Genomic DNA, 9,839 nt, shown 5'->3' on the forward strand with positions numbered 1-9,839 from the left:
GGATTCAACAGTATCCAACAAACCTCCATCCAAAGGCAAAAATGCAAAGCGCGACAAAGTCACAAATAAGCAAAAATGTTTAACAATTAATAAACATACCCCGGTTTGAAACATAGTACCCGGAGAAAAAACAGCTAGGCGCGTCAATACACAACACGTACCAAAACAATCCCACACAAAGACATGGGGGAAACAGAGGAAGATATGCAGTTGATTAGGGGATGTAAACCAGGTGTGCGGGGAACAAGACAAAACAAATGGATCAATGAAAAATGGAGTGGCGATGGCTAGAAGGCCGGTGACGTCGACCGCCGAACGCCGCCCGAACAAGGAGGGGAGCCGTCTTCGGAGGAAGTCGTGACACCCTGGCATATTACATCATTTATGCAGCAGTATACAAGACGTTCTTGGACTCACCTTGTTGTGCTGTGCTCACTTGAACGGAAGGTGGTCCTTCTTGTGGGTAAATTTTCTCATCAAACTTTTTCATCAAAGTCTGCTATTCTCTGGATTTATGGTGCTGTCAAGACAACTGGGGACTCAAAAAAAAAAGGTAGAGTCATGAAGTCAGTGATCTTCAGGTCGTAACTCTAGAAAGAGGCCCAAGTTCCCGGTGTGGATAACCACTCAAAACGTATTTTCCCAGTCAGAACTCGTTTTTTTCAGAGTTCCCAGTTGTGTTGAACTCACTGAAGACTGAGATTTCCCAGTTCTGACTTTCCAGGTGTGTTGAACTCACTGAAGTCTGAGATTTCCAGTTTCCAGTTGTTTTCAATGCGGCAGAAGTCATGCTGAATTGAAGGCTTGGTCAATGTATTCAATATTTTCTGGCCCATGGTGTTGCATGTGATATGTTTAACATTTTAAGCTTGGAAAAGAGACCCTTAAACCCAGACTTGGACCACACACCCTCTCCACTGAATAGCAGGCTATTTATTGCTCTGCAGCACTTGCAGTTAGCCGCTGATTCCTTTCAAACCACTCGTTGTTGAATTTGCAATTTCCAACTTGTTGTGTAATGTTTATGTCCAATGGCCGATGAGCACCGATACGTTTTATCTATAATTTCTCTTCATATGACAAGGATTGAAAAAGATTTGCCAGTAGATTGTCGACTTGATTCATGATGATGACTCCTTGTCTAGCTTGCTAGCAAAGATTTTGAAAGTATGATGTTGACATGATCAGTCTAATCAAAGCTATGGTAGATATAATGTGATTTGACATAATTTTATCTGTGGCCAATTGAGTCTTCTTGGATGGGCACTTCTTGGTTATTACTGCATTGTTTGGTTATTACTGCATTGTCGGAACTAGAAGCACAAGCATTTCGCTACACTCGCATTAACATCTGCTAACCATGTGTATGTGACAAATAAAATTTGATTTGATTTGATTTAATGTAACTCTATGGCAGCACCCAAGAGGCTTGAATTTTCAAGCTTTCCCTATAGATTTTGACGTGACCAAGTGTCCCCAGGAGTGACAGAACACTGAGCCAATCACGTCGCAACTAGAGAACATTACCAACCCCTCCGCTCTGTATTTTCCACACCCACAGAAAGCACTGAATGAGGTTGAAATACCTGCATTTTGGAGCTGCTTTACTCAAGAAAACAAAAAAGAGACAATGTTTGTATGCGGTTTCATGTTACGTGTATTAATGCCAAAATAACATGTAAAATAGGCAACAACGACAAAAAATATATATTTTTTAGCTAAACAGCCCTGAATGACGGGTCGCCTCTTCTGGACAGACACTATCCTGTGAAAGACACTATCCTGTGAAAGACACTATCCTGTGAAAGACACTATCCTGTGAAATACACTCCTGTGACAGACACTATCCTTATCCTGTGACAGACACTATCCTGTGACAGACACTATCCTGTGAAAGACACTATCCTGTGAAATACACTATCCTGTGACAGACACTATCCTGTGAAAGACACTATCCTGTGACAGACACTATCCTTATCCTGTGACAGACACTATCCTGTGACAGACACTATCCTGTGAAAGACACTATCCTGTGAAAGACACTATCCTGTGAAAGACACTATCCTGTGACAGACACTATCCTTATCCTGTGACAGACACTATCCTGTGACAGACACTATCCTGTGAAAGACACTATCCTGTGAAAGACACTATCCTGTGACAGACACTATCCTTATCCTGTGACAGACACTATCCTGTGACAGACACTATCCTGTGACAGACACTATCCTGTGACAGACACTATCCTTATCCTGTGAAAGACACTATCCTGTGACAGACACTATCCTGTGAAAGACACTATCCTGTGAAATACACTCCTGTGACAGACACTATCCTGTGACAGACACTATCCTGTGAAAGACACTATCCTGTGACAGACACTATCCTGTGAAAGACACTATCCTGTGACAGACACTATCCTGTGAAAGACACTATCCTGTGACAGACACTATCCTGTGAAAGACACTATCCTGTGAAAGACACTATCCTGTGAAAGACACTATCCTGTGACAGACACTATCCTGTGAAAGACACTATCCTGTGAAAGACACTATCCTGTGACAGACACTATCCTGTGAAAGACACTATCCTGTGAAAGACACTATCCTGTGACAGACACTATCCTGTGAAAGACACTATCCTGTTTGACAGCTGTACATAGACCTATGGATGACAGACACTATCCTGTGACAGACACTATCCTGTGAAATACACTCCTGTGACAGACACTATCCTGTGACAGACACTATCCTGTGACAGACACTATCCTTATCCTGTGACAGACACTATCCTGTGAAAGACACTATCCTGTGAAAGACACTATCCTGTGAAATACACTCCTGTGACAGACACTATCCTGTGACAGACACTATCCTGTGACAGACACTATCCTGTGAAAGACACTATCCTGTGACAGACACTATCCTGTGAAAGACACTATCCTGTGACAGACACTATCCTGTGAAAGACACTATCCTGTGACAGACACTATCCTGTGAAAGACACTATCCTGTGAAAGACACTATCCTGTGAAAGACACTATCCTGTGACAGACACTATCCTGTGAAAGACACTATCCTGTGAAAGACACTATCCTGTGACAGACACTATCCTGTGACAGACACTATCCTGTGAAAGACACTATCCTGTTTGACAGCTGTACATAGACCTATGGATGACAGACACTATCCTGTGACAGACACTATCCTGTGACAGACACTATCCTGTGAAAGACACTATCCTGTTTGACAGCTGTACATAGACATGGATGACAGACACTATCCTGTGACAGACACTATCCTGTGACAGACACTATCCTGTGACAGACACTATCCTGTGAAAGACACTCCTGTGACAGACACTATCCTGTGACAGACACTATCCTGTGAAAGACACTATCCTGTGAAAGACACTATCCTGTGACAGACACTATCCTGTGAAAGACACTATCCTGTGAAAGACACTCCTGTGACAGACACTATCCTGTGACAGACACTATCCTGTGACAGACACTATCCTGCGACAGACACTATCCTGTGAAAGACACTCCTGTGACAGACACTATCCTGTGAAAGACACTCCTGTGACAGACACTATCCTGTGACAGACACTATCCTGTGAAAGACACTATCCTGTGACAGACACTATCCTGTGAAAGACACTATCCTGTGAAAGACACTCCTGTGACAGACACTATCCTGTGACAGACACTATCCTGTAAAAGACACTATCCTGTGACAGACACTCCTGTGACAGACACTATCCTGTGAAAGACACTATCCTGTGAAAGACACTATCCTGTGACAGACACTATCCTGTGACAGACACTATCCTGTGAAAGACACTATCCTGTGAAAGACACTCCTGTGACAGACACTATCCTGTGACAGACACTATCCTGTGACAGACACTATCCTGTGACAGACACTATCCTGTGAAAGACACTCCTGTGACAGACACTATCCTGTGAAAGACACTATCCTGTGACAGACACTATCCTGTGACAGACACTATCCTGTGACAGACACTATCCTGTGAAAGACACTATCCTGTGACAGACACTATCCTGTGACAGACACTATCCTGTGACAGACACTATCCTGTGAAAGACACTCCTGTGACAGACACTATCCTGTGAAAGACACTATCCTGTGACAGACACTATCCTGTGACAGACACTATCCTGTGACAGACACTATCCTGTGACAGACACTATCCTGTGACAGACACTATCCTGTGAAAGACACTATCCTGTGAAAGACACTATCCTGTGACAGACACTATCCTGTGAAAGACACTATCCTGTGAAAGACACTCCTGTGACAGACACTATCCTGTGAAAGACACTATCCTGTGACAGACACTATCCTGTGACAGACACTCCTGTGACAGACACTATCCTGTGACAGACACTATCCTGTGACAGACACTCCTGTGACAGACACTATCCTGTGACAGACACTATCCTGTGACAGACACTATCCTGTGAAAGACACTATCCTGTGACAGACACTATCCTGTGACAGACACTATCCTGTGACAGACACTATCCTGTGACAGACACTCCTGTGACAGACACTATCCTGTGAAAGACACTATCCTGTGACAGACACTATCCTGTGACAGACACTCCTGTGACAGACACTATCCTGTGACAGACACTCCTGTGACAGACACTATCCTGTGACAGACACTATCCTGTGACAGACACTCCTGTGACAGACACTATCCTGTGACAGTCACTATCCTGTGACAGACACTCCTGTGACAGACACTATCCTGTGAAAGACACTATCCTGTGAAAGACACTATCCTGTGACAGACACTCCTGTGACAGACACTATCCTGTGACAGACACTATCCTGTGACAGACACTATCCTGTGAAAGACACTCCTGTGACAGACACTATCCTGTGAAAGACACTATCCTGTGACAGACACTATCCTGTGACAGACACTATCCTGTGAAAGACACTCCTGTGACAGACACTATCCTGTGAAAGACACTATCCTGTGACAGACACTATCCTGTGACAGACACTATCCTGTGAAAGACACTCCTGTGACAGACACTCCTGTGACAGACACTCCTGTGACAGACACTATCCTGTGAAAGACACTATCCTGTGAAAGACACTCCTGTGAAAGACACTATCCTGTTTGACAGCTGTACATAGACCTATGGATGACAGACACTATCCTGTGACAGACACTATCCTGTGACAGACACTCCTGTGACAGACACTATCCTGTGACAGACACTATCCTGTGACAGACACTATCCTGTGACAGACACTATCCTGTGAAAGACACTCCTGTGACAGACACTATCCTGTGACAGACACTATCCTGTGACAGACACTATCCTGTGACAGACACTATCCTGTGACAGACACTCCTGTGACAGACACTATCCTGTGACAGACACTATCCTGTGACAGACACTATCCTGTGACAGACACTATCCTGTGACAGACACTATCCTGTGACAGACACTCCTGTGACAGACACTATCCTGTGACAGACACTATCCTGTTTGACAGCTGTACATCCTATGGATGACAGACACTATCCTGTGACAGACACTATCCTGTGACAGACACTATCCTGTTTGACAGCTGTACATAGACCTATGGATGACAGACACTATCCTGTGACAGACACTATCCTGTGAAAGACACTATCCTGTTTGACAGCTGTACATAGACCTATGGATGACAGACACTATCCTGTGACAGACACTATCCTGTGACAGACACTATCCTGTGACAGACACTCCTGTGACAGACACTATCCTGTGACAGACACTATCCTGTGACAGACACTATCCTGTGACAGACACTATCCTGTGACAGACACTCCTGTGACAGACACTATCCTGTGACAGACACTATCCTGTGACAGACACTATCCTGTGACAGACACTATCCTGTGATAGACACTATCCTGTTTGACAGCTGTACATAGACCTATGGATGACAGACACTATCCTGTGACAGACACTATCCTGTGACAGACACTATCCTGTTTGACAGCTGTACATAGACCTATGGATGACAGACACTATCCTGTGACAGACACTATCCTGTGACAGACACTATCCTGTTTGACAGCTGTACATAGACCTATGGATGACAGACACTATCCTGTGACAGACACTATCCTGTGAAAGACACTATCCTGTTTGACAGCTGTACATAGACCTATGGATGACAGACACTATCCTGTGACAGACACTATCCTGTGAAAGACACTATCCTGTTTGACAGCTGTACATAGACCTATGGATGACAGACACTATCCTGTGACAGACACTATCCTGTGAAAGACACTATCCTGTTTGACAGACACTATCCTGTGACAGACACTATCCTGTGACAGACACTCCTGTGACAGACACTATCCTGTGAAAGACACTATCCTGTTTGACAGCTGTACATAGACCTATGGATGACAGACACTATCCTGTTTGACAGCTGTACATAGACCTATGGATGACAGACTGAGTTGTCAACACAGGTGTTTTTTTGTGAGCTCAGCTCTTCATGAAGAGGACTTTGCCCCAAATGGCAACCTATTCCCTATATAGTGCACAACTTGGCCACAAGGGATGTATCCCAAATGGGACAATGCTGTCTGGATAGCTGCTTTTGACTGCTAGATTTACAGGGACTCCGTCTGTGGCTTGGTTTTGTAAGGCGATCCTGCCTTAACCACAGCCACAGATCCAGCACCTTATCACAATAGTGTCTGGCTGGCTGGCTGGCTGGCTGGCCGCCTGGCTGGCCGCCTGGCTGGCCGCCTGGCTGGCTGGCTGGTCACTCCAAAGAGAGAGTTTCAGACCAATTCTTCAGCTGCTTCTCTGTTGCTCCAATTCCAAATTGACCCCAAGCTTCTGGTCCAGGGGAAGACAACCCTGGTCCTGGGGTGCAGCAGGAGCTTCATGTTTTTTTAATTTAACTGACCTGAAAGACCAGGTTTGTTGAATTTAGGCAATCATTGAACTGATCAATTCGCTCAGTTGGTCAGGTGTGATGTGTGGTGCCTAATTGGAACAAAATCCTACATGACCTGCTGCACTACAGGAACAGGGTTCCCTACCCTTGCACTAGTCCATAGTAACCAGAGTATTTGAGCGGCGTTGAGCGGAGCGATGCCGCTCCAGCGCTCCACGTCGTTTCCAACCGCTCGACATTCACAGGGGAAGTCGAAACTGCCGCTCCACATTCGCTCCATTCATTAAAATCACCTTTTAACCAACACCCATCTATTTGTGACTACCTGGACCTACCATTTGGTTTTGAAGTATTGAAAACCATATGATTTGAATTAAACTTATTTGAATAAAAATGAAAGGGTGAATATAAGAAGCGCTAATCATTTCAAAATGTTATAGTAAACAGCATACAGTATAAACACTGTAAATAGGTTGTAAATAGGTCAGGAGCCTGACAGGGAGCCTAAGAAGGAACAACAATTAATTATTTAGGCTATATAATTTAAATTATTTCAAACCTATGGCCTACAAAGAAAGACATTGTGAAGCATTTGCGAGTGCGACACTAGGCTGGTAGAGAGTCAGGGAACATTAAGAGCTCAGCATTTAAACAACATTTGGTTGTATTAAATTATTACAGTCTATAAATTGCGCATATAGGCTGTGACTTACTTAGAATGAAATAAAAATTAAACGAAAATGCCTTAAAAGCCATTAGCCACAGCCTTTGAATCAATTTTTGGAAACACCAGTTTGGCCCGAGTGGAGCCTGAAGAGCAGACCAGCAGCGGAGAATATCCTCTCCGCGCTTTCAGAGCCCCTGGGGATGCTCAACACCATTTGGCCACTCTTGCCAGGCTGGGCAGGGATGCATAGTTTTTTTTTAAGTATTTATAGGTATAGGCCTAAAAGTTTATAGGAAAAATAACCCAATCAAAACGGAAAGCTCCTTGAAATTTGGAATATGCCAGGCCTATTGGTCCAAAATCAATGATGGCCTATTGTATAGATAATAGAACAAAAATGAAGGAAACTTTTAAGAGCTCAGATGTTTAGTTTATAGATACTTTGCTACAATGACACACTTCATTAGCTCCCCATCTCATTCCTTTCTGTTAGCATGTGCACGTAGTAAGTACACCATCCGGCTTTCGGGACATTATATCACCACAGTCCCTCTGTACGTCACCTTGGTTTTGCACCTGTGTGTTTGATCAGTTTCTTTAGCGAACTCAATGACAGTAGCTAAAGAAAGGGGATATAGCAGCACACAAGAAGACCACCAATGCATGCTGGGCGGGGCCTGCCCTGAGCTGGTGAAGTGAGCGTTACTGGAGCGGGAGAGAAAGCCGAAATTCGCTCAGCATTCCAGTTAAATTGGGTACGCTCCTCGCCCCACTCCAGTTAAATTGGTACGCTCCTCGCCCCACTCCAGTTAAATTGGGTACGCTCCTCGCCCCACTCCAGTTAAATTGGGTACGCTCCTCGCCCCACTCCAGTTAAATTGGGTACGCTCCTCGCCCCACTCCAGTTAAATTGGGCACGCTCCTCGCCCCACTCCAGTTAAATTGGGTACGCTCCTCGCCCCACTCCAGTTAAATTGGGTACGCTCCTCGCCCCACTCCAGTTAAATTGGGTACGCTCCTCGCCCCACTCCAGTTAAATTGGGTACGCTCCTCGCCCCACTCCAGTTAAATTGGGTACGCTCCTCGCCCCACTCCAGTTAAATTGGGTACGCTCCTCGCCCCACTCCAGCGCCTCTCCGCTCACATATTCTGATAGTAACTAAGGTGGATTTGAAAATGCCTGATAGGTTTAAGCAATATGGTAATGGCTTCACCAACATGCTGGTGGAATTTTGGCATATTGCTTTTACCTTTACCAGTCATTTCAGATTTACACCTGTGTGTTTTAAAGACTAGTGCCTAGGGAGTAGGGGATAGGGAGTAGGGGCTAGGGCGTGGGGTTGATTTGGAGCTGGTGAGAGACTAGTGCCTAGGGAGTAGGGAGTAGGGGCTAGGGCGTGGGGTTGATTTGGAGCTGGTGAGAGACTAGTGGCTAGGGTGTAGGGTTGACTTGGAGCTGGTGAGAGACTAGTGCCTAGGGAGTAGGGGATAGGGAGTAGGGGCTAGGGCGTGGGGTTGATTTGGAGCTGGTCAGAGACTAGTGGCTAGGGAGTAGGGAGTAGAGTTGACTTGGAGCTGGTGAGAAACTAGTGGCTAGGCAGTAGGGAGTAGGGTTGATTTGGAGCCGGTGAGAGACTAGGGAGTAGGGGCTAGGGAGTAGATTGATTTGGAGCCTTGAGAGATTAGGGAGTATGGGCTAGGGCGTAGGGAGAAGGGTTGATTTGGAGCCTTGAGAGATTAGGGAGTAGGGGCTAGGGAGTAGATTGATTTGGAGCCGTGAGAGACTAGGGAGTAGGGGCTAGGGAGTAGGGAGAAGGGTTGATTTGGAGCCGTGAGAGACTAGGGAGTAGGGGCTAGGGCGTAGGGAGAAGGGTTGATTTGGAGCCGTGAGAGACTAGGGAGTAGGGGCTAGGGCGTAGGGAGAAGGGTTGATTTGGAGCCATGAGAGACTAGGGAGTAGGGGCTAGGGCGTAGGGAGAAGGGTTGATTTGGAGCCATGAGAGACTAGTGCCTTGTTGTGGGTCAGTCAGCTGTCCATGTTGACCCCATAACGTGGTGTGACACAACAGGTGTGTTTTGTGTGTCAGGGTCAAGCCAAGTGGTGTCTGTTACTTCACCATCATGTAGAGCTACGGTGTGTGGATCAACATCAACAACATGCAGATATCTGACACTCAACTATTAGAGGACCCTGAGCTCAGATTCATTACATAGTG

Source organism: Oncorhynchus masou, chromosome 29 (assembly GCF_036934945.1).
Source record: "Oncorhynchus masou masou isolate Uvic2021 chromosome 29, UVic_Omas_1.1, whole genome shotgun sequence".
NCBI classification, from domain to species: Eukaryota; Metazoa; Chordata; class Actinopteri; order Salmoniformes; family Salmonidae; genus Oncorhynchus; species Oncorhynchus masou.